General features: G+C 43.1%; 1 long non-coding RNA gene across 1 annotated transcript in view; it reads left to right on the top strand.

Moving 5' to 3' along the window:
- The first annotated feature begins 627 nt into the window (after positions 1–627).
- Positions 628–26,370, top strand: part of LOC122786894 — a 50,117-nt gene continuing 24,374 nt past the window's right edge. The window contains exon 1 of the long non-coding RNA XR_006362496.1: positions 628–676. This is a non-coding gene — a long non-coding RNA (uncharacterized LOC122786894). The remainder of the gene's footprint in view (positions 677–26,370) is intronic.

The raw sequence follows: 26,370 nt of genomic DNA, 5'->3' as shown, positions 1-26,370 counted from the left end.
GTGTGCCAGGACAACAGTCGAACAGATGAATAAAAAAACATAAATCAGTTTAAAAGGATATGAAAAAGACACATTTTAAATCAAAATAAGGATGAAGAACAGCAGTTTAATACAGGACAGTGATGGTTGTGTCTATACAGTACAGTACACTAGTACATCAATATTTATTGAACCTATACTGATACTCATATCGTAGAACTCTTTATCAGGAGTTATGTTGTTATTGAACGATTGCCCTGCCCTAAATCTATACTCACTAAATATTGATTTTGTTCCATGTGCAGTAGTTCATAGTTATGTTTTGTGTTTAACTCATAACCTGCTGTTTCTTTCCTTCACAGCAGATGTTTCTCAACGTGAAGTAGTTGTAGGGCAGTGACATGAATTAGGCTTGAAGGTTTTTCTGTGAGTGTAAGTCACACTAAATGTTTGACCCATTAACCTGTAGAAGCTTCCACTCCACATTTGTATCGATGGTAGTAAACGTATCAGATCCGCTCGCGAACATGACACAGTTTGTTACCGCTGCCAACTTTTTTTAAATGTTTTTGCCCACATTGTGTGTGTGAGCAGCATGACTCATAAAGTAAATAATTGATTTTGATTCTTTTTTTTCAAGGAGCTGTTTTATGGCCCAAAGAAGAAGAAGGAACATCTGGATATGGAAACTGAGCAGGTCTGTTGGTGGTTTACTCTCTCTCTGACTGCTCACTCTCACTTTCATTATCAGTTGATCTAGGATTAATTTTCCTCAGTCAGCTGATATGTTTCCTAGAATGTTTGGTGACATCAGAGGCAACTGATTTTGGTTTCACTTGCTCGTTTTAGCTCACCAACCAAAATACATCAGCAAAACTATTCCAAATGAGAAGATGCAACTACTCTTTTATCCTCAGAATCAAGAAAAGAATTCTTTCAGTTCTGTTTTCCTCCAACGAAAGGTGACATGACATGATTCACTCCACGGCAACAGTTTCACTTTTCACTGCGATTCAGCATTTAGTCCAAGTTTCAGTTGTAGTTGTAACAGATGTTGCCAGACACGGATTGTCAAATAAATCACGTGTGAGTTTGTGATGATATAAGCCTCGAGAAACATTAGCGATCAGCGTCTCATATTATTAGTATAGGAAAATATTAGAAATAAGTGAGTTATAATGTTGATTAGAGCAGTTTATATGACACAGGACAACATTCACAGGTGAAAAGTTGAGAAGGAAACACTGATTTCCCTGCTGTCGTAGCAGCAGAGTAGTCAAATTAAGCCGCTTACGCTAAACAATGAAGAATAAGGGTTTATATTGTTCAATGTTGTGCTCTCACTGTGGATATGGGGACACTTTTTTTTTTTTTGGTAAACCGATCACTAATGGGGCTTATCGCACATCATGCTGTCTCCTCATGGCTCCATGACTGAGGTTGTTGTTCACTTCCGCTCGTCAACAACATACCAGGAGCAAAATATGTTAGTGTGATGATCACGCACATTCCACCTGATCCTTTTCCTCCCACACACACGCACACATTCCACACATCAGCTGTTAACGCTATAAATTGCCGTTACGCTAGGAGAAGACTTCAGTGTTCAATGTCACAAATTGATCTTCACTGCAGTCAACAGCCTAATTGATTCTGCGAGACTCGGGAACTTTGGAATGCGTGTCAGCAGCCCGTCTGGACGCAGCTCTCAAGTTCACATGTAACGCACACGTTTGTGAGTTAATCTTGTTCAAAAGTTTGATCCCGAGCCACGTCATATAACTTTTAAAAAGCGTTTCTAATGCAGTAAAGAATCTTTATAACTGTCAACTTCTCAGTATAAAACCCCTGAAACTTACTGAAGCACTTTACTGAAATTAAATAACTTCCAATAATTGTGAGTGTCTTCTGGATTTTAGGCTCATTTGAACACATTATCTGGCCAAATTATCCTGTAGTGGGAGGGATTAACAGACGTTTGTTTTTTAATATTTTTACGACTGAAGAGCAATTGGGGGGGCGTGAGCAGAATCCCGCAGTAACCAATGAGAGCGAGTTGACCGGGTAACGGATGTTGCGTACGTTTTAGTTGACTCCGTCTTTTTCCATTCTTTCCAACTTCATCCACAGTTTTTTGTGCTTCTTCTGCCTCTATGTCTGTTTATATTCTGAAGTGTGTGATCCCAAAATCCCTGGAATCTCCTCCCCTGAAATCATTTGATTAAACACCAAGTGTGTGGTCCCGGTGAATGGCATTATCCAGGTATGTTAGCTTGATTTTAGACTAAAATCGGACTTTTAACATGCATGTAAAGGCACTAACTGTCATGAAACAAAGGTGTTGCCAGTGGAGGAACACTAAGATATTTCTTAGATATCTGTAACACAGCCACAAAGGGACAGCCCACTGAAAATATCCTTGAAGCACAGAGAATGACCGACGCATCAAAATGTAACATACAAAGTTGTGATAGGGCGGTGATTATGTTCTGATGAAAATCCTAAAGTGACGGGACATAAAACAAACACATAAAAGTCAGTAAATCCCACTTCTGAAGAAGTAGGGCTATTAATCTTAATCTAAACAGGATTATTATGAGGAGTTGTGAAAAAACAAACATCCTTGCAGTGTACATAAACTCTCCTGTGGCTCTTGTGTCGCTTTTCTTCAGTGCTGTGCAGCCGTCGCAGTGGGTGGACAACCTTTCTCACACATGTATCACACTGTATCTACAGTATCTAGCCGGCCTTGTAAATGTCATAATAATGTGTCCACTGTGTGCTGTGGAATGCCCGGCACGCAGGCCCTCTTGACTCCTTAAGCCATCTTCTCCTGTCAATGGGTGTCTTCAGTCTGCCCGAGGTAACTCAGTGGGGAGAGGCAGTGCAAGAGACGCCGTCATGGTTTACTTTTTTTTTGTAGGTGGCGTCAAGCATCAAGTGCCGTTTTCTTTCATTAAAACCCTGCGTCGCAGTGTGGAGGCAATGACAGCGGTGGTGAAGGCGGTGACAAGGCACCGGCTCGTCGTCGTCGTCTCATCACCCCGCTTGACACTTTGCTCTGTGTTATGTGTGTGTTTGCACATGTGCGTCTGTGTGTTATGTGCATATAAGGGAAGCATTGTCATGGGACCGGTGAGCGTCAGAAAGGCGCAGAGATGCAATACTTCATATACGTGCACACACACGCGCAGCACAGAGGACATCAGCTGTGACGGAGTTCATATAGATGTGCCGAAGGTTGGAATGCAAAAAGGAGGAGAAACAGGAGGAGTTGTTTCTGATCTATTTGATACAACTGAGGCCTTAGATGGAAAGGAAGGGACGGTGGCCACAGTGTTGTTTGGATGTGACTGCAAAAGGAATGACATGATAGCATGATAGAGTGGTAGCCAGGGGAGGTCAGGTACTGAGGTACGAGTAGAACGATGGTCTGCATTTCTGGAGGTTTACACTTAGAAAGTTTACACGCGCAGTTTAGGTCAGGCCTTAGTCCGACTAAGACAGGCAATCGGACAACTCGCCGAGTCTGAGTATACATGCGGAGGAGGTGAAAATCCATTTATTGGCCGCGTACGTCTGACTATGCCTGTGCAGGTGGCGCTGTATCTGTCTCTAAAAGCTAGTGTGTAGTGAATCAGTTTCCTCGTGCGGTGGTTCTGTATGTTTTCTACCTGCCGTAACGTGATAATCGCAGTATAAATGAGTTTGAGCTCTTGTGGCTCTTGTTGCTGTGATGTCAGAAGAAAGACGCCGACGCCTCAGTTTATAACGTCGTCTCTTTCTACGTCAGACTGGGGAGGAAAGTTTGACTTCAGCCCGACTAAGCGTACACATGCAGGAGTAATCGGACTATGAATCGCATTATCCAGGCATGTTAGTCTGACTAAGACTAACTCGATTTTAGTCGGGCAAACATATTACATGAAAACCAAGTGTTGTGTTTTGCATACAAAGTGTGATTGAGTGCAGTCGTGGCTCTTTGTCTCTGGAACCTTCAACATTTTGTCTGGCTTTAGTGATCAGCTGAAAATCTACATTTCTGTGGCCTTGACCTAATTTTTTTTTCATTGGTACTTTTCCCCACTTCTTTATTATGTTGTGTGTGATGCTCACATCCACAACATAACCCACTTGTATTCATTATCGCTTTTGTTGAGTTGATAATTATTTTTTCTTTTCTCAGAGACACTTCTAATGCCAAAACACATTAATGCTTCCCTCGGGATTATTGGCTTGGTTGTGGGATTCTTGACTTTGTGGAAAAGCCTTCAGGATGGCGATGTTTACAGAATAAGTAACATTGCGAAGAAGACGACACAACACAATCAAGGGCCGTATCAAAACAGGCTTAATAGATATCATACTGCATTTTTAGAAAGTGTCCCACATTTTCTGGAAAAGCGGTTTGTACGTCATGGGATTATTTCTTTCTTTGTTAACTCTGAATAGGTAATAGGTTGACAGTTCAGTTAGCTCACAAACACGTTGTAGGAGTCCCCGAACTCTCTCGGCTGATTTGTTGTTCTGCTGAGTCAGGGTGTGTCACTGTGAGAAAAGGTGCTTTCCAATCAGGCACCGGTGTCCAAAAGTGCAACTGAAAGCAACATGTCATATTCTCAAATGGAAAAAAAACAATGTGCACATAATTGAGATCATTCATTCATGATAGAACGCAGGTGTTTACCCAACTTTTATTAGTTTAACAGAACAAAACTCTGTTAAAGCTTCAAAGTGATGAGGTCTTTCTGATATATAGACCTCAGAATTATAAAGGAATTTGTTTCCTAATTGCAGGTTAATTTTCCCCATTGTTTGATTTCACACCAAGCTAAACTGCTCTGCCTCAGGGAGGGGGGTATCTACGTCCTCCCTGCCCTTTGACTCGGACTGCTTTGATCCTTTGATCACATGACTGGCGGTCATGGCCTGAGGGTTGTCATACATCTTTACCCTGATCCAGAATGCTTTGCTCTCTATGAGGAGGAATGTGACTTTGGCTCACTCATGTCAGCAGAGTGTGTCCTGATGTTTGTTGAGGTGGTGGGGTAGGTTGACTCCAGGCTTTTATGTTTTATTCTCTTATTTCCCCTCCCCCTGTGTGTGTGTGTGTGTGTGTCTGCTCCTCACCTGCTCTGATTAGTCTCCACACCTGAGTCCAATCATCTCCAATCACCTGACAGCACAAGAACCCTGGCTCTTCCTCTGCCAGCTCAGTGGTAGTCACTCTCCTGTCTGCTGTACCTGCCCTTTACCCATTTTTGTTAATAAACCCTTTTTGCCTCCTTCTGTGTTCGCGTTTGCATCCAAACCAAACCAAACCAAACTCTAGCCACGTCAGAACAGAACAATCTGGCCATGGGTGGAGGAAGAGCCGAGGTTCTCGGACTACCAGGTGATTGGAGATTACTGGACCCAGGTAAGGAGCAGCCACACACACACACACACACACAGACAGGAAATGGAGAAACACCTTGTGACAAAGGTGAAGTGTTAGTGCTAACTAGCGCCTCAAACATGACATTTCTCAGGGACACACTTCCAAATGGAAGGCAATGAGATATTTCAAGGAAGCTAACGTTATTGTAATGTTTGTTTGGCAAATTGTGTAGCTACGCTAACCACAACATATCTCCACTTTGCTGCAGACAATAATAAGTCCCATATTCCGCGAGAGTTGTGGTGATACGACGTGTTGAATCACCAGCAAAGACCTGGGTGTCCTATTTCGTAGGGTTAGATTTTAACCACGACCCTCCTGGTCACCTGACCTGTGTCTTTTATCACGTAGCAGTAATCATTTCTTTTCTCCTCGGCTCTTAAAGCTCAGCTCTCTGATTTCATTTGGTCTGGCTGTAGTCAATGAAGCTTTGTGTACATATGACTGGATGTTGGGCTGTGGATGAACTCTTTCTGCTAAAGGCCTCTATTGTTCTACGCCTCGTCACCCTATGGATGAGCATCACAAGTCGAGCTGGAGGGGAAGAGAGGAGGTAGCACTGGGGGAAGAGGAAGAGGGAAAGAAAGACTTAAGGATAAAGGATTATGGGTATTAACCAGAAACTGATCTGATTACAGAAGAGAAAAGTTACTCCCATCTTTTTATTTTGCTATCATAACCATATTCTCCCCGTTTTATTTATAAATAAATAAATAAATAATAAATGCTTGTTCAGACATACGAGCGCTGACTCTGAGACCTCACAGAGGGACATTAGAGAGCATATGGTTTGGCGTTTGAGCTGACAGATGTCCACACTGGACAAATAGAGAGCGGAGGGAAAAAATAATCATCAATTCACTAGCCTGGGGTCGAGGGAGGTCAGAGTTCGGGGGGGGGGAATCAACAAAAGGGGGTCAGGAAATGGGGAGGTGCAGTGATGGAGTGCGCCAATCGTGTCAAATGACCACTAAGTTGGTGTCAGTGATGTTGAGTGAGTAAGAGTTTTACAGTGAAGGACTGTGTTGGTGTTTTTGTTGCTCGGTGGACTGGGAGGTTGCAGCACTGTAGAGAAACCAAAAGGTCAGTGTGACGTCTCAGAGAAGTGCCCGGGACTTTCCACTTACAATAAATACTGATCCAGTTAGACTGATGCATCACAGTGTTTGGCAAACTGATGATCTTTCACTTTCACTTTTTGTATGATTCTTCTTCCTCTCTGACTTGACCTGAAAATACTGACAGTCTGGCAGTTTCTTTTAATGCTGTAAAAAGGAAAGCAATGTTTCCATTTCCAGTATTTCTGATTCTGAAAAACCCCACATTCATTTTAGGAGTAAGAGGTCGTCCTGAATGAGACATTTCAGGCTTACTTTTCTTCAGCCACCAATTCAGTCTTTGGCTACTGTGTACACACACACACACAGTACTGGAAACGGTGTCAGCCCAGTATAAATCCCTTTTGACATATGAACATGCCACTGACCTTATTACCATGACAACAGTGTCTACAGGATAATCGCGCTCTGACAATGCTGACACAATATGACACAACAGAGACACTTTTTTTTATTGTTATTGCACGTGTGGCTGAAATACCCACTCTGCTTTTTCCTTACATTGGCTTTTCTTTTGCCTCGTTCTTTTCTTATGAACCATACGGAGTGAGGACGTTTTGGCTGGTCATCACATTCTGTTACCTGGTTTTAGGGTTAGTGTGCGTGTGTGTTGTGACAAAGACATTTGGACAATTTGGGTTCATGAACAAGTCTTGGAGCTCAGGAGAAGAGCATCCTTAGCAACTGCTTTCAAAAAACAAGATTGATATAAAGGTAGGTCAGACCTTTCTCTGGGTTTGTGAGCTCTCACTTCCCCTGTGTGTGTGTGTGTGTGTGTGTGTACGTGTGTGTGCATGCGTTTAAATCTGTACACCCACACAAGAGTCCTAAAATAAATCCTACTTCTTTCATACATGTGAGCACATTCAGCAGAACCAAACAACACATCCACCCCCTCCCTTTTTCCTGTTCGGCCTCCTCCTCTCCTCTCCTCTCCTTCACGTCCCTACATCCATCCTGTGTGGGAAAGAGAAGGAATTTCAGAGGAAAAGTGGAGAATGGGAAGAGCAAGGAGGAGATTTTTTTTTATTGTCTTGTTGCGTTTATCTCATTAATGCATGGCAGCGGCGAGGAACCAGAGAATAAAACAGACAGAATAATGCTTGTGGATGTATTACTCCATCTCTATAGATTTTATATTATAGGAGCACTCCATCGACTTTACAGATGAAGTTCAGTCTGGTCATTCATCACAAGGAGATACTGTAAATTTGACTGTGCGTTTAAAATAGAGGAAGAATTGAATTAATCCCCTAAGGGAAAGTATTCCTCTGCATTTGACCCATCCTAGAATTAGGAGCAGTGGGCTGCCCGGGGAGCATTGGGGGTTGGGTACCTTGCTCAGGGGTACCCCAGCCCTTTTTGGCCAGGTGGGGGTTTGAACCGGCGAGTCAAGTTCCCTTTCCACTTGGCCACGGGCTGCCGTACTGGATGTATGTTCTTGCTTTAATGACCATATCATCACATTCACATGATGGAATAGACACTGACCGCGGGGACTGACCATTTCAGACGAGACTGGATGCTTTGATCTGTTATGATGAAAGACGACTGTTTATCCACATTACTTCATTTTTCCTTCAGGCGTAAATTCCGCCCATGTCCTTCAGACCCAACTACCGCAAATAACGTCACAGCATTCATCAGATTCCTCACTTTTTTTTACATATTTACTTAATATGTACAATAATTTATTTGGTTGAATTCCACAACCCAGTCAGCTGATCAAAGTGATCTTTAAGAAAAGTTTAAATCTCCCCGGATCCCAAAAACTGGACCAAACTTTAATGCTGTTTAACATGAAGGCTATTTGTGGACAATGCTGAGCTTTGCCATCATTTTTGTTTCATCTGTGGTGGGAGTTGTGGCTTTAACTCTTGTGCATGCACTTAATTGTCTGGCCTCAATTCATTCATTCATTCATTCATTCATTCATTCATTCAGAACTTGAAAGTACTTTACATGTGGTCACTTCAATGCAGCAGAAGAGGGAGAGAGAGGTACGTAGCAAGGGATGGACAGATGGATGATGGATGATGGATGGATGGATGGTGGTGAGTCAGAGGGGAGATGGAGGCAGAGAGAAGTGCTGATGAATGGGTTGATGGCACACTGACCCACTAATGTTGCAGCTGCATTGCCAGTGGCTTTGCCTGGCTGAGTGAAGCACACACACACACATAGACATCCATGTAAATCCATAGACGTATTTACTCCCTTACACCAAAAGCTTTTGTGGAGAAAGTGTTTTAAACAAAGTTGCATGGCTGCAAGAAAACTGTTAACTTCTGCTAATATCAGCGTCTTTCCTTCTCACTAAAGGTCATGAAATGAGGAAAGCAGCGCTGCACAGGAAACATACACCAAGTTTCAATATTCCCCATTTAGTTTCTAAATCTGTCATATGTCTTTTTTTTTGGGTTATGCCACTTAATGACGAGGAGAAATTCTTTTGTAAGCTTTAGTTCAGATCATCATGTCACGCTAACTTTTGATGGTGCCGTGGTTTAGAATGCATGAGAGAGGGAGTGTGGTTCTGTTTGTAATGTTATCAATGGTTTGCAGGTGAAAACTAAAGGTCCTGGTACACTTTAGCTCACAGTGCATGCATACCCAACGGGCACCGTGCAGCCCCGATTTTTTGGAAGCATGCACAATGACTGCTCTGGGTGCGCGTGGACAGCGCCTGCGCGGACTGAACAGAAGTATTCGCCAAGGGTAGTCCTCCGAGCCTTGACCTGGCGGCCCACGAACCGGGCCTTTCATCTGTGAACCAGACGTGTCCGAGCGAGCTGTAGCATTGGTCTCTTCTTCTTTGGTAGGAATGCGTCCTATTCCCTGCGTCCAGACTTGCACTGCCACCCCGATGGTGAAGTGGGATACTACAGGACCCTGACATATCTATATTTGCCTCAGTAAGACACGACAGCTTTATGTCTTTCAAGTGTAGTATAAACAAAATTTCTCATAATTGACAGATGTCCTTTTTACTTGCATGTTTATTTATATTTTCTATAATATAGAATTTTTGCTTCCTGTATGTCTATGGTTAATAGAATTTGAATTTCCTGTTGGATTAATATTAATACAGATAATATCTATTTAAACCATACATTTTGGCCATTTCTTTCTAGTTTTAAGAGACATTTCAGTCTGAAAGTGTCTCAATTATACAACTCTAGCTACTCAAACTTTGCTTTCCTCCTTGGCAGATTATTTTCACTCAAAACAAGGAAATTTAAATCAGCTTTTTTTTGCTGTGTAAAGCCTTTTTCACACTATAGATAACAGGTTATACACATTTGTTTTTAGCTTGGCTGAACCAGCAAAACGTTAAAAGTGGATTCACTTCATCAGTGGTTAGTAGTGTCAGTGGTTGGTTTGTTGGCATTGTGTTGGAAATGACACCAGAATATCTATATAAGAAATTAAGCTGATAAAAAAAACCCACATGCATTGCCGTGTCATTTGACCCAGGGGTTAATGCCCGTTAAACACACCCCCACTGGTCAATTACCCATTTAAAAATGAAACTGGTTGAAGTGGTTTTATGACCAGTGGAACTGCAGAGCCACTGCAGAGGACTGCAGTCTCCTGTTCCTCCACCTGTCTCCATTCTGCACCATTCTCATCTTCCTCTCAGACTTTTTTACAGCAGTGTTTTATTCCTTGATTTACTTTTTGGAGTCATTTTCCTACCTGTTAAACCAAAGTCACGAGAAAGAAGAAAACAACGTCGAGGCCGCCTGCAAAAAGGCACGTGGCTGCACTGGACGCTGTAATTTAGCAGAGTGCTGAGCTGCAGATTCCTGCTGTCTGTAAGATGTCAAGGCCAAGTGGACGTGCTTTTTTCAGTCTCCTTGTTTTGTTATGTCTCACTTTGAATGGCAGTTTAAATTAACCTGGCATTAAATAAAATTAAGAAAAACAAAACTCTTATGATAACATTGAATCCAACACAGCATCCTAAGAATGGCGTTCATTTTAAATCATTGCACTCGACGTGATTTACATCTAAAGACAGTGTTCGGTGTTGGTTGGAGAAGAAGAAGCAGTGAGCAGTGACGCAGCAAGCAAAAGGTTTGGAGGTGAGGGTGGTGCATGGGCGTGAAGCCTGTCAGATTATCCGAGCAGAAGACCAGAGTTCACGTCCACAGACCTGCAATTAGCTGTCGCTGCTTTATTAATCGTGACCATGATCTTTCCCTGGCTGTTCCTTACAGGGCTTTGCACTAAAAGAGAGCAAAGCCATTGTGAGCGCTACTCTTCCAGTTACCTTTCTAAAAGGTTTAGATTATGTTGAGCTGTTGAGGAAAGAGGAGAATTTGTTTCCTCCTGGAATTCTGTATCTAAGGAGCCGAAAAAGCACTTGACAAATGTGTGGAAGAGAAGCTGGAGTTGTTTTTAACTGCGGTGCTCGAGTGTTGTGCTCCTGTACTCATTACTAAGCAACTGAAATCTGGAAGCGTCTGAGATGATCGCAGTTCACTGCAGCCTCACGACAAAGACAGCGGATTCAGGTCAGCGGCTGTTAGTTCTCCGGACAACTTGCTCTGTTCACATAACACCAATCAGACGGTACACAGACTATAGGGAACTGTTAGCACCTGATTACTCCAGCTCCTGCAGGTTCTGGAGCTTATTAGGGATGAAATGCATCTGAAAACATTTAGATCATCTTGGAACAATAGAGTTCCAGCAGTTGTACGGCAGACACTGAGGAAATATAAGATCTAATTAAAAGCTCAAGCCCTTCCAGGACATCAGTAATGGATGCGTGCGTACAGAGAAATGTTTTATACACAAACACAAAAGGCCATGATGAGAGATGACCCCCCCCCGGAGAACATTCACACGTAGAGAGTGCACAGTATTAGGAGGATGTTTTGTGACTGAGCTGCGATGAGGCTCTGTCAGGGTGTCATGACACTGCCCGTCATCATATCACCATTAGAGACCTTATACCTCCAAAAAAAAACACTCATTCCATTGGGATGCCGTGTCCCAGACAGGCCAAGGTGCTCCTCTGCTCTGCGGGTTGTAATGACTTTGTATTATAAAACACTTCACGGTGCAATTTGGTTGAAATAACTTGGAAAAGAAACAGGGACCGGTTCCCTGTAAAGCATGTGAAGCTTTAGCCTACAGTGCTGCTCGGGAATCAGCTGCTTAGCGGGAATAAAGGTTCACTATTTAAACACGAGACATTAGACCACACCATCCCCAGTCTGGCCTGACCCCGGGGCGACACCGACTGTCACCACAAGATTACATCATTTTTTCAAAGAATGCTGAGAACTATTCACGGGAACAAGTGGATTTGTTTGGCACAGGGTGAGTGTGTGTGTGTGATGCCAGGGTCAAGTACAGGTGATGGAAGAAGGCGGGGATGGAAGGAACCGGAGAGGAACCAGTCGTGGCACTGGCATACTGTATTGGCATTCTGAGGAGCTACAGTATAGCATGGCTGCCTTTGGCATCGACGCAAACACAGAGACAGTGGCTTTGCCCTCTCGGCGCACCCTCCAGCCAGGCACACTGAGCATGTGGGGGGAGGGAGGCTACATGCCCAACAGGATTGGAGTGAAAAGAGAGAGCGATCCAGGCATGGCAAAATGGCTGCTCAGCCTGCCGCACATGCTGCAGGCTCACATGAAAGACTGAGCAAGCCTGAGTCACACTGGGTGCAATCATTTATCAACCGATAAATAAGAATAAGAACGCCTATCAGTGTTTGAACGTTTCCAAAATGCCTGCACCGTATAAGACTTATGTGGGTGCAAGTGCTGAGTGAGTTCATACTGTAAATGACAGTCAAGAGAATTGAAACCATGAGGCAAATGAGTTGGTAAACAGCAAACACGGAGAAATGGGGAAGGAGGGGTTTTGACCTAATTCTGTGCAACTTGCTGCTCATGTGATGGACACAACTGTTCAGTTCTATACGTCGCGATGCCTGAGAGCGGAGATGAGCCGGGGCTGTGTCTTTCGGTGATGCACACATTGTGCGTCATACGCATGTGTGTTGTTGGCTTTTTTGTGGGGAGGAGAGGCTGTGCTGTAAAAAGAAAGGAGAACATTTCCTGCAGTTTGTCAAACAAATTGAGCGTTTCGACTTAAGATTTGAAAATCTATTTCATTGTGTGGAATTTTGACACATGTTTTAAATTACGGATTATGATTTCTCCACACGGCACCAAAGTGGAAACCAATTTTGTACTAACAAAACCAAAGAGAATCAGTTTTTAGGTCACACACACGTTTATTTTCTCTCTAAAAATCCACCAAAACACCTCTCAAACCTAATAATCCCTCTGTGGTTCCTCTTCCCCCCGGTCTGTCTTTCTCCGTCTCTTTGGTCCGTTGTCAGAGCTGACAGGATCATACATGGCACCAATTACTTCAGTCTCCACCTGTCAAGTGGAAAAGAGCAAAGTCAGAAGAGGTCGAAATGACAGCATGAGCTCGGATCTCTTTACCCTCCACTATGGGGTTAGAGACTTGCTGGGCTTGGGCTGTGAAGTGTGTTTCTGTCAGTACAACACACTCAAACGGCTCAACTGCCAGGAAATGTGGTACAGACACTATTTTTGACACATTATCTGCACGTGTTAGTCCAACATTGGCAGATTCTGTTTAGAACAATTTCAGTTCGGAAAGTCCACTTTCAGTTTGGACAAATTATTATTTTTTTCCCTCAGCACATCCAGCGGAAGTGATCCGCCTTGATCTGCTGACGACAGTCAACAGATGGCTGATTACCATCTCCAAATCTCTAGTCAAACTCTGAAGTGATTGGGGAATGATTGGAATTCAGCTCGAGACTTTATCAGCGCACACAAACGCACCGTGAACAACATCTTCCTCTCTCTCTCTCTCTCTTGTTTCCTTGCCTTACCGCCTTTTTAAATTAGAGTAAAACATTATTCTGAGGGTTCATTGATCGCATGGGAGTTTTACATTGATGGCAGTGTTCATGGCTGGGTGCCAGTGGAAGAAGACACTCTCCCTCTCTGTCTTTCATGTACCTCTACTTTGTTCAACCTCTTCCGTATCACTTTCTAATCAGCCAAGTTCCCCTGGCAGAGCTGAATAATGTGTCATCGTTCACTACAGCAAGTGCCCGTGTACACACACACACACACACATACTTAGACACACACACACAACCTTGTCCTATAATGTCATTATGGCACCAACTGAGTCAAATTACACTGAATCAATAGGTCTTGTTTATCTGTTGGGGGCCTCTCTGCTCTCAATTACGGCCATGGCGAACATCAAGGAAGGGAGCTGTGTGCGTGTGTGCGTGTGCGTGTGTGTGAGTGTGTTATCTCTTGAGGACATTTTCTGGCATAAACCCTGACTTGGTCAGGACCAGTATCGTCCTCATGGAGACTAAAAACTCAGTCCTCACGAGAGAGAACCGCTTTTCTGAGGAACTGGTTATGGGCAGGGTTAGGCGTTAAATGGTTATGGTTAAAATGACTTCTTTATTAGTCCCACAACTGGGACGTGTACATGGGATGAGGTGATGATTAGCTGCAAAAAGCAACATTTTCTGGCATAAACGCTGACCTTGTCAGAACCAGTATAGTCCTTGTGGAGACCAAAACCTCGGTCCTGATAAGAGGGAGAACCTAATTTCTGAGGAACTGTTTCAGTTTAGGATTAAGATTTGAGTTGTGGTGTGGTTAGGGTTAGGCATTAAATGGTTATGTTTGAAATTATGATAACATAGTTCTTTATTACTCCCCATGGATAGCTGCATAAACAAACACTGGAGACCAAAACCTTGGTCCTCATTGCTGTGGAACTTAAGGGCTAAGGCTTCGATTATATTAAGGTTAAGGTTAAGGTTAGGCATTAACTGTTTGTTTACGTTGTTTCGAAATTTAATGGAATCAATGCAGAGTCCTAAGAAGAATATCTGTGTATGTGTGTTGGTATTACTCGTGTTGTGGGGACCGTCATCTGTTTACACAGTCACATCATGCTTATTATTAAGGTGAAGACATGTTGTGAGGTTAGGGTCAGTGGTAAATCTCCAGTAAATGAATGTAAGTCAGTGTAATGTCCTCTGAAGTCATGGAAACCAGCCCGTTTGTGTGTGACATCTCTCTTAAGGCGGACCTGGTGTTATCAGCAACTGACATGCCGCGACGTGTCTCTGTGCGAAGGCACCGTTGTGAGTTCACATAAATTGTCCCCTGCACACGCCAACGACGACATAAAGACAGGTATTGCCAGTCGTCAGATAAGCTAATTGACTCCCTGACTGTCTCAATGAAAAAAGCCCATTGAAATGCAGTTCAGTGTCTGAGAAGCGCCCGGAAAACAATGAGGAGAATGTTAATGACAAGGTAAATAGTGCGGCAGCCCACGTGCCTCATAACAGTCATTCCAGTATCACACGATATCTCAGGGATAAACATTCGCACAATCACAAACACCTTATTTTTTGCAGAAAATGGTTAATAAATCTGGGAGCACTGCATCTGCATGGGTGGTTTTTAAAGTAACACGGGGAGGGGTGAAAGGTCGAACTTCACTTTCATCTAACGTGTCTAAAACTGATTGTTTTAAGTTCAAATCTGCTCGACGACAATGGAATAGAATGTCCTTTTTTAAGCCTATTTCGGTTCGTCGGGTTGGCCATTGCTAAAAGACGGCCACAGGCTTTCTTCTGCATTGGGACAGAGTTTTCAGTCACACAATCAACACGCTGAGACTAGTTTGTTCTTTTACGAAGCGCACAAAGCGCCAAGATGAACGCCAAATTCCAAACGGCCGACTTCCTGTTGAGTTCACGTCATGGTCCCAACTTACTTTTTTGTTCGTCTTAATAAGTTCCCACCAAGTTGACGGGAAAGCCACGGATATAACAACAATCTGAAGAAAAACAATAGTTTCCTCGCACAGATTTGTTGTGTGTTTGTGGTTATGTGTGTAATGCTTTTAAGGTAAAAGTACTTTACATTACATTGTTTATCCACTCGACACGCATGGTTGTTCTGTGGTGTAAACAGGTTCTTTCACTTTCACTTTCTATTCCCAAAGGTATTGCAGTCTCTTCATGGGGCAGTTTGTGGGTGGGCTGCAGTGACTGACAGTTGAAGGGCAAAAACTCACCCCGTGGGGAGAAAGGAGTGTGGGAGGGGGGGTTGTTCAAACCTTGTATGGACATCTTTTCTTTTTCTTTTTTTTTAGAGGAAAAGCAATTACCATAGTGAATACAGACCAGACATCTAATTAGTACACCTCTGTTAAGTACTCCTGTATGTAAATCAGGCCAGGGAGAGCAGCACTCAAGACGGCAAAAGTATTGCCTACAGAATTGAAAAAGTGGATGCGGAGGCAATTTGGAAGCTGCAGAGAACCAAACAATATGAGGAGTGTGTGTGTGTGCGTGTGTGTGCGTGTGTGCGTGTGTGCTTAAAAAAGAAGAGTCATTTAAATTATGAGAATGGGAAGCTGCAGAGTTATAAAGGGAGGGGAGGGAGATGGTGGATATAGAGCAGAAGAGGAAAGAGAATAAGACTGAGAGTAAATGGAAGGCCCACCACGGTGTTATGGCACGTTTCCACTACATGGTCCTGACGCTTTTCCATTAACGATAGTACCTGGTACTTTCTTTTTTAGTACCTGCTCTGACAAGGTTCCAAGCGACGTCCGACACAAGAATCCAACCAAACAACACCGAACTGTAGATCAGTTAAAAAGACTTAAAAATCCTGAAAACCTGCGTTAATCTCCAAAGGAAATGTCTAAAATCTCTAATATTTAACAGAGGAGTCTGGTGTATTTAGTGACATTTCAGTTCAGTCTGTGCTCTGGGTCATGGAGGAAGGACTGGACGATTCTGTGACCAAAGCTTTTTAATGAACTGATTCTAACGATTCAGTTACATCTAAAAACAACTGCTTTACTTTTCCCTAGTCGCGTGCTGTGATGACTCCGCCCACATTAAGGAGGCACTATATTCTAATGGAAAACCAACCAAACCCTGTAGAGTTGAGCTGTGCCGAGGCGGGACCATGTAGTGGAAAAGCAGCCTTACACAAACATGCTTCCAGACGTCCTGCGTTCTCACTACTGTCAGCAGCCGAAGACTCTGTGGTTGTTTAGTTTCCCGGTCGGCCCGGCAACGCCTGTCATGTCATTAGTTTGTGTGTTTAGCTCCTCGTCACAACTACTCATGTTCAGTAATCTCAGCATGTCACACTTTGCCGCTTGATTGGAGCCGTTAGCGGAGAGCGAGTCCATGTGTGGTAATGGGATTGAGCTTGTGATGGTAAATCAACAGTATTTTAATTCTCCATCAGTGGAGCCTTCTCTGTTTGATTGACTCTGGGAAAATATAATCTGAGGACCTAATTCCACCTACAAGATAAAAGATATTCCAGGGAACTATCTGTCAGACATGGGACTAAATCAGATTCTCCAAATTGATTGATTTAACAGTGACCGTCCTCTGCTTCTTAAACTGCAGCTGTCCTCGTTATAGAAATAAACAAAAAAAATACCTCTCCCTCCGCGATTACATCAACAACGTCATCAAATCGAAATGAAGAACAACGGATAAAAGGAAGACACAATACTACACACTGTACTGAACAGAGCCACGTGTGCTTCACCAAGGCTTTAATTAAAAAATGTTGCACAACTCTTACAAAATGTAAGGTTATGAAAAATGTCGAGTAAACTATCTCAGGAGAAACATTAGAGGGAGAAACATTTTTAAATACAACGACCAGGCTCAACTCCACTGCACAGCTAGCAACGGATACGTTAAAATCAGGGGGGTATCGAGATCTGTGTTGCTAGGCAACAGCAGTGGGGTGGGACAAGCCGGTAATGCGATGTGGAAATCCTCCGCAGACCAGACCATTCCATTTCAGTTAAGCTTTGGCCGTCTAGACTGCATCCTTTGAAGGATGCAGCCCGTGGATTGGGACACAGGCGGTGTGCAAAAAAAAAAGGAAATCTACCTTTTTTTTTAGTTTTTTTATGGCTTCAACAAACATCATGTATCTTGTTAATTAGCCAGTTTTTGTGCTGCTCGTGGGCAAGATTTCCTCTCCCGACAGAGCCACGGGAGCCTTTTTACCGTTTTTTGAATATTTATGCAAAGCCTTGCTAACCAGCTTCATATTAAACGGACGGATATAAGAGAGGAACAGATTGCCTCATCAAACTTTGGGCAAGAAATCAGACGCAGGCACATCATATCGTAAAAGTAAATTAAAGTAAGGTACTGGATTTGAAGAATGTTCTTTACCCTAACCGCATATTTTCAGGGGTTTTGAGATTGTCAAGAAACACATAGTTGAAGATTCTCCTTCTTTGTCTAATCCTTTGTTTATATCTGGCCTCTCTCTGCCCGGCCTCATATCTCCCTCTCCATCCCTCTTTTGTCCAGTGTATTGACTCTCTGTGTTTACTGGGAGAGTAAACAGTAGAATGAATGTGCAGGTCACTGTCAGGGTCACTTTCTCCGCGTCCTCTCCTTCCCTCCCTCCCACTCTCGATCATACGCTCCAGCCTCCGGCCCCCAGTGTCCCATCCTTCCCTCGTTCCCTGATTATGAGCTGGTAATGAGAGGTCTAGACATGCTGCTTGATCGGGATTAATGCCCAGGAAGGCAGGCGGAGCGAGGTCAGGCAGGGAGAGATGGCTTTCGCTTACACTTACACCCCGCGTGGCTCAAGGATGGACACCAGGAAACACCCAGCCAGAGGAATGTTATAAAGTCACGGAGAGGGAGTGAAATCAGGAGATAAAGGGGTCGTACTTCATGGACAGTGATACTGCTGTGTATTCAGCCAACTTTGGAGGTGTCAAATACAGTTTTTTTTTAAACTAAATAGAATGTAATCTGGTACTTGTGACTTGCCATGCCTAATTGTCTATTTTACTCTAAATGGGATTATAATTTACAGAATTGGGTAACTCGTTCCGGAGTTCTGAGGCAGCTGCAGAAAAGGCTCTGGGCTTTTTTAGTCAGGATTTTGGAAACATTGTTACCTATAGATCGAGATTAAAACACCGGAGAGATCAAGTAAGAATTTGACTAATTTTCTTCTTTTTGTGACACAAGCAAAGTCACTTCCTTGTGGATATTCAGTATAATCCTATTTCCTGAGTAGCTTCAACAAAGCACTTTGTCCACTTTTTCTACACAGTCACAATGATAACACAACAGACATTAAATTGGACCTTTTTTAAGGACAAAGATTCCTGCTTTAAACACGTTAAATACGTCAATCTATTTGTAAATCAGAGGCCTGAAACGATATTTGTTTTTATTTGTTTATTTGTATTTGAATTATAACCTCAGCATTCCAAACCTACTACCTCCTGTTTATTGACTCTCCCGTCGTCAGGTGCGTGAGAACATCTGTAAGTGTGTCTGTGGTGTAGGACGCAGCTGTTGAAACAAGTCACTCGCAGTCCGTCGGGAATACTGACCGCACCAAGCGTCCAATTCCCAATCCTCCCGTTCCTCACATGGGTCTGATTTATGGTCATTCCTCAGCATCTCGGAGCAGACCTGGGATCCTGACCCTGAATGTGACCAGGATTCCTCAGTAAAAAAAAGTACATGGAATGCAGGATAACAGCAGGATAATTCAGGGTTTAACCTTCATCTCCTCGTGTTTTGGCACCAGGAAGGTCCAGAGAGGGGAACGTTGCCCTTCTGCTCGTTGGCCGACAGAACACACAGTATATCTTTCCAGATGACCTTGTAAAAAGAAAGGGTTTAACCATTTTTGGAAATGGCTGGACTGCTTGGAGACAGAACGGGACGTCCAGTTGTTGAATACAGACTGAAAAAGTGACAAGCTATAAACTATATTTTATACAATGCAACAACTGTCAACAATGTAATAACATAATGTAATCTATTACATTATTGACGTTTACGTCCATATTCACCATCGTTAGTGTTTTATTTAGTTTTTCTTTACATTGCATTTAGTTTACATTCTTTCATATCCTGTCTCTTTAAATTACTGGCTGGTTTTAAAAAACAAACAAACAAAAAAAACATTAAAATGAAATAACTGGAGATGATGACGACGTAATAGCTGCTCAAAATAATTCCTTTTAAGTGTTTTTCAAGGATTACTTAATTTATGGAACTGAGAATTTGACATTTTTGGTCTCTTAATCCTTAGATACGCTCCTCAAAAAGGTTACGTTAGCACACCTAGAGCAACATAATGTGTTCATAAGAAAACATCAGTCCTTTCCATACACATCAAATATTACTGAATTAAATTTTAACCCTTTAATTGCCACGGTATGTCATGATGCACCTTCATTTTATCTAAAAATGAATTATTTTCCAATATATTTTTGGTTTGATTATTGCAGCCGGGTTTATGCGAAAGATTAGCTGAAACATTTATTATATGCATTATTTATAAAATACTCACGTTAACACACCCAGAGAACCAAAATGTGCTCAGAAAAGTACAAGCTATCATTTGTTTATACATTTGTATAGTTGCTGTATCAGTCCTCATTGTACACGTCAAACATGAATGAATTTTAAAGTTTTTAACCCTTAAATTGCCATGTTTTTGTCATGATGCATCAAAAATTGTGACGTGAACGGGTTTTAATGAGCACATTTTGGTGCGTAGGTGTGTTAGTGTGAGTATTTTGGTTAACGTTGTTTACAATAGACTAAGGGTTAAGGTTAGTGTTAAATGTGTTAAATTTACAACACTCAAACAATGCACAGCCTGGCATAAATTGTGCACCAATATATATAAAAAAGGATAGAATATTCTCGAAATTAAAAGGCAAAAAGACAAAAACGTGTCTAGGGTTAATTTACGACCAAGGCCGTATTCACGTACTTTTTAGAAAAAGTTGATATCTTCCAGCTTCAGATATTATCTGCAGAATTAATGCAGCTTCAACGCCACATTAACACTGAGCTAGGTAATGAGTGTAATTAACAACTAACTCCTTTTTTTTCTTTTTCTTTTTTGCTGTGCAATATCTTGGCTGATGTGTAAATGGATGTGTTAGCTCGCACTCCCTCTCTCCCTCCCTCCACCTCACACACTCACACACACACACACACACACACACACATCTCCAGTGTGACAAACTGATAGACTGCAAAACCAGATGTATGTCTGATCCCCGTTCACATCTCCCTCCCTATACACACACACACACACACACACACGGGGCCACAGAAGGAATGATAACAGAGACATGCTAATGTGTGCTAATGATGTCGTTATCTCCAGACGAGTGCAAATGGAGTGAGAGATTATCACCGACACCGGGGGAACGAGTGGTGGGTTCACTGGCACATGACTGTGTTTCGGTGTGATTGAGAGACGTGTGTTTGCATGTGTGTGTGTGTGTGTGTCACTCTTTGACCTGGTTTTTTTTTTTCCTACCCACCGAGTGTCCCACAGGAAGTCGCGCTGATGACCCCACACCCCGCTCCCACAGAGAGCGGATGAGCATGTCGTACAGTAGATCTGCTTTCTAAACACAATGAGCAGAATCACAAGATCCTTCACATCCATCCGACTGTAGCGGCCGCGCCTCACTTGTTATTATTTAGCCACATGCTTTCACAAGCTTGCATCATGAACACCCACACGTGTAGGCCGACACACACTCGCTCCTGTTTGTTTGAAATCTCTCTCTCTCTCTCTCTCTCTCTCTCTGTTGCCAGTGGCGAGTGAGTGTCTTAAAGGCACACAGCAGGGCTTTGAGGAAATGAGTCCGCGGAGCCACTTTCCTGTTAAATGATGAGCGTGTGGTCGCCAAAGTCAAGACGATAACTTCTCGTAAAAGTCCTCCTGTGGCTGCCCCGTGTCCACAGGGTGAAAAGTTTTTTATTTCAAACCTTTCATTCAGTGGCGTCAAGAAATCTACACATTTATCATTTCTGTTGGTTTTTTGATGCAAATCAAAAAAACATGTTAGTCTGACTAAAATGTAACATGTGGCCAAGTGGAGAGGGCACTTGGCTTGTTGCCGGTTCAAGTCCCCACCAGGTTGACATGGCTGGGGTACCCCTGAGCAAGGTATCCCACCCCCATTGCTCCCCGGGCGCCACTCAGTGTGGCAGCCCACTGCATCCTAATTCTAGGATGGGTGAAAATGCAGAGAATAATTTCCCTAAGGGGATTAATAAAATAAAAAAAAATACTTTTGATTACTTCTGCATGTATGCGTTTAGTTGGACTGGAGTTCTGCACGTGCACCAAAATATCCTCCCTGATCTTTGACCTGGACGGAGACCATGATGCGTTTGGTCTCATCTCCACTTGATACAGGCACAAATGATGGTTGAATGGCTGTTAGTACTTTGTTTAAATCTCAGTAATCTCTATAAATATATTCTGTGTGTGAATATGCTGAATCCATAGCTGTGTCCCATGCCCACGTCTAGTTTGACGTGACATGGGACACGCTCCACTTTTGCCAGCTGTGTGCTTGCATAAAACCCCCCCACAATTAATAACATATAAAATTATTGCATTCCAATTAGTTTAGGGTAGCCAAGTCGTCTCACTCGTGGATGTGTCATCACGTGAAAGTGAAGAACTTTTGTGTGTTTTTTGTTCGCTTCCTCTCACATGGATGGAGTCTTAGGGGATTCAGTTACCATACCATTAGAAGCTAAATCCCACACACTTGGTAATGCTGTAATCACACTGTGAATCTGTTGCATAACAAATTCATAACCTAAATTTAATTGCAGTGGAAAAAAACTGTAAAAGGAAAATTGCAATTAGATATCCCCCCCCAATCTTTCAGCCCAACGCAACATTAATCTTCAGAACACCTCATAGTTATTGATGATTTGTCTATTTGGGGTCTTGTCTTTACATAAGCCAATCAAAAGTAATGTAGACTTCTTCTAAATCTGACCACCTGCTTCGTCATTGTCACATGAAACAAGACCATTAGAAATAAAGAATAGAATATTGTCACTTTCAGACCCAGATAACGGAGAGTGGGTCAGGTTTGCTCCTGTTTCCAGTCAGAGAAGGTGCAACGACAACAACAACGACAAAGACAACGAGGGGAACAGCAGAACTGCGATGTACAGTGGATGAACACATGGTTGATCATCTGACACTGTTCCCAAAATAAACTCTGTGTGCAGCAGCAGCTGTTTTGATTAGTTATCATTTAACAGCTCAGTTTTCTCTCCCCTCCACTACTGTACTCTCAGAGAACTGTCACTCGGTTCCTGATGTCTATATTTCCCCCGCACGTCCTGTCCCACCCTCTCCCGTCATATTTGGTCGATCATTTGCCTCCGTCTGAACTCTTTTTCACGTCCTTCATTGCAGCTCTTTCTCTATCATTTATGGCCTATTCCTGTGCTTCTACCCAGGCTTTGGCTGAGGGTTGTTTGGTTGGTCGGTGGTGGTGGTGGTGGTGGTGGTGGGGGGATGGGCAATGGTTGGTTTGCACGTTTTCAAGCAAACTGAAATATTCATGTTCGTGTGCCTGTGTCTCTGTGTGAGAGTGACTTCACGTGTATTCCTCCTTGGTCTCTCTCTCTCTGTGAGTGTGTGTGTGTCTCGTTCTATTCATATCTGCAGTTTGACGTGGAGCAGCTCATACAAAAAAAAAAAAAAGTCTTCACGTTGATGTTATTTGCTTTGGAGTATAAGACTGTGTGCACATTTTATTTGTTTGTTTGTCAGGTGCACAGAGCGTGAAGCCCCCGTTTGGTTTGGTTCGGCTCCCGAAATAAGACTTGGCACATCAATTACCCATGAACCGCTCTGCTCGCGCTCGCACAACCCACCGAGAGAGGGAGGAATTAGCAGAACATGCCTCTCTCGACATAATGATATGCACTCTGCGCACTCTACTCAGAAATATCCACTTCTCACTTCTTCAAATCTGAATTTCAATGCAGTTTCCATGTGTCATGTATTCAACCCCATCTGAACATGATCACCTGTATAAAACACAGCGTTAAATACTCTCTCAGTTCCTTCTGTAATGTGTTTTTCACAGAGCTGTCAGCCGTGAGTTCACTTGCTTCCTCTCTAACTCCCCGTCGTCCTCCGAGGTCCACACAGACCAGCTGATCCCCGTTTCTTCATCTGTTCTCTACGACCCAGCCTTTTAGCTCTCTCATCCTGAAACATGCACACACACACACACACACACACAGGGAAAAAACACACATGCACCCCCCCCAATTTCCCAGCCCTCCCATCTCTCTGTTTCCCTTGACCTCCCACCCTTCTAATGCCATTCTACCCTCCTCTTATCCCTTCCTCAGCTTCAGCTTCACCCCCACATGCTGAGTCGACCGGAGGCAGCAGCCGTTACATGTATAGCTGGTTGCTATGTGGGCACCATGACAACCGTCATGAATTCGACATGGCGCTCACGTATCCAGGCGGATGTGTATCTGTGTGGTGGATGCAGCAGCTCTTCAAATGGCGCTCACGTACCTTGGGGGACGAAGCTCTCGCAGGGTTTTTTGTTTTTTTTTTGGTTGTATAGATCGTCCTCTTTTGTATAAGATGTAAATATACAGTATACGTGTGACGCCGCGTTAGTAAATGAGTTGATGTCTGCAGCCTCAGAACAGCGGCCCTGTGAAATAATGATGGTTACCAATGCAGTGATTCTTAAAAACACAACATTTTCACAGTAATTTATATCTTACACAAAGCAATGCAGATATTCTGACTTATATACGGCCTAATAGAAAAACATATAATCCTTTTTTAAACGTAAAAATGAACATGGACTCATGAGAAACGCAGCAAAACAAAGTTTTAAGACGCGCGTACGACTTCACACCATCTGATACTGTTTGACAGAAGATTTCTGGGGGTTTTTTGGACTTTTTTTAAATCTTTTATCAAGAAAATTAAAAATAAACATAATTCCATTTGATACAGTTACTGAAAGCAGAGCAGGCTCTGGCATCGCCTCTCATTCTGTTCATTGTCTCCCTTACGCGCACCACACTGGGACATCTCTGTGTCTTTTAAATGCATTCACATTCCCAAAGCCTCTGTGTGTAACATCGGACAACATTTGCCCTCGTGTGAAGCTTTAAGATCATCCTGTTCTTGCAAATTATCAATGGAAATACTTGTTTTCTTCAGATCAACCATGCTCGTGGTTTATAGCTCAAATTCCTGAACAATAAAATGCAGAATGAGGCACATATTCTTAACTTTTGCCACTGAGGTCAACCGTGAGATCCAGCGCTGATGTTATGATCTATACAAGTTGTGAAATAGTGATTCACTGTGACAAAAAGTGTTCAAATGAATGAAAAGAACTTCTGAGCTTTAAAATCCCTGCTCCTCACCTCTGAATGATGGCCCTTTTCATCACTTCAGTCATTCAGAGAAAAAGCAAGGGGGGCAATTTTGTCTGTCTGATAATGGTCGCTGGAACAGTTGTATATGAGTCAGCCTGGATGAGGTACGCCGCAGTGTTTAATGCGTTATTACATCACTCATTCAGAAATGTTAAATACAGTCAGTCACACGATTTTAAAGCATCTTAAGAGAGGTTGGGCAGCCTCGAGGAAACGAGGAAAGGAAGTGGCCTTGTAACCTGGATGATGGCAGAGGAAGCCGGGCCAAGGCATTCGAAAGCAGACACTCATAGACCAGAACAGTCCAACCAGTACAGACTAGCACGGGCTGTTTCTGATCAATATAGATGAGGACATGTTCTTTCCAACCACTACAGACTAGCGCTGGCTTTTTTTTTACCAGTACAGACCAATGCAGACTCCTACAGGCCGTTTCCAACCAGTGTTGCCCAGTACAGGCCTGTTTCAGACCAGTACAGACTAGTTTGCGACAAGTAAGGATAGGGTTAGACAAGTACAAGTAAGTGTTTCTGCCCAGTACAGGCGAGCGTAGGCTTTATCCATCCACTTCAGATCAGTACAGGCTGTTTACAAACTGTCCAGACTGGCACAGGCTGTTGCATCTCGTTTCCAGTTACCAGTTAACACCAGCACATGTTGTTTTCCAACCAATACAGACTAGCACGGACTGTTTCTGACCAGTACGGACCAATGCAGACTCCTACAGGCCTTGTACTGACCAGTATAGGCTTGTAGATGCTGTTTTAGACCAGATCTGAACACTGCAGGCTCCTTCCAGCCAGTACACACCAATGCAGACTCCTACAGGCCTTGTTCTGATTAGTACAGGCTTGTAGACACTGTTTTCAGACCAGAACTGAACACTACAGGCTGTTTCCAAGCAGTGGACCAGTACAGACCAGTACAGACCAGCACAGACCATTCCACGCTCTGTAAACAGCAGCCACATTCAGAGCTGCTCAGGCTGTGTATCAACTATGCTGCTTTACTGTAATCTGTCTTTATACCAGTGCTGCCAACAAGGGCACTTTGTGTGTCACCCCGTCCACATGCTCCTCTGACCAGCAAGGCCAGCAAATACAAGGTCTGGCAAGGATTAACACACACACACTCAAACGCACACCAAATAACTTTTGTATCAATACACCATGGATACATACATGCCTGTTTTTCTCAGGCTCACTCGACGCGATGATACAAAAACACCTGCCCACACAAATTCACACACTGTTTTGAAACACTGGTTGCCCAAGAGGAATTAGAGGATACAGTTCGGAGGTTGGAGGCCTCGTGCTATAATTACAAGCATTTCCCTCCTCGCCATTGTTACGTAAGTGATCGGGGGGAATAAAATCCCCTTTGACACAAAATGGTTAGCACTTGTAGCACAGAATGTCCTGCTTCTTAAAACCCATGCAGTTTTGCATTTATATTTTCAAAGGAACGTTGCTCTT

Source organism: Solea senegalensis, linkage group LG20, assembly GCF_019176455.1.
Source record: "Solea senegalensis isolate Sse05_10M linkage group LG20, IFAPA_SoseM_1, whole genome shotgun sequence".
In the NCBI taxonomy this organism is placed as follows: Eukaryota; Metazoa; Chordata; class Actinopteri; order Pleuronectiformes; family Soleidae; genus Solea; species Solea senegalensis.
Note: the sequence above shows the minus strand (reverse complement) of the source record. Positions and strands in the feature narration are given on the sequence as shown.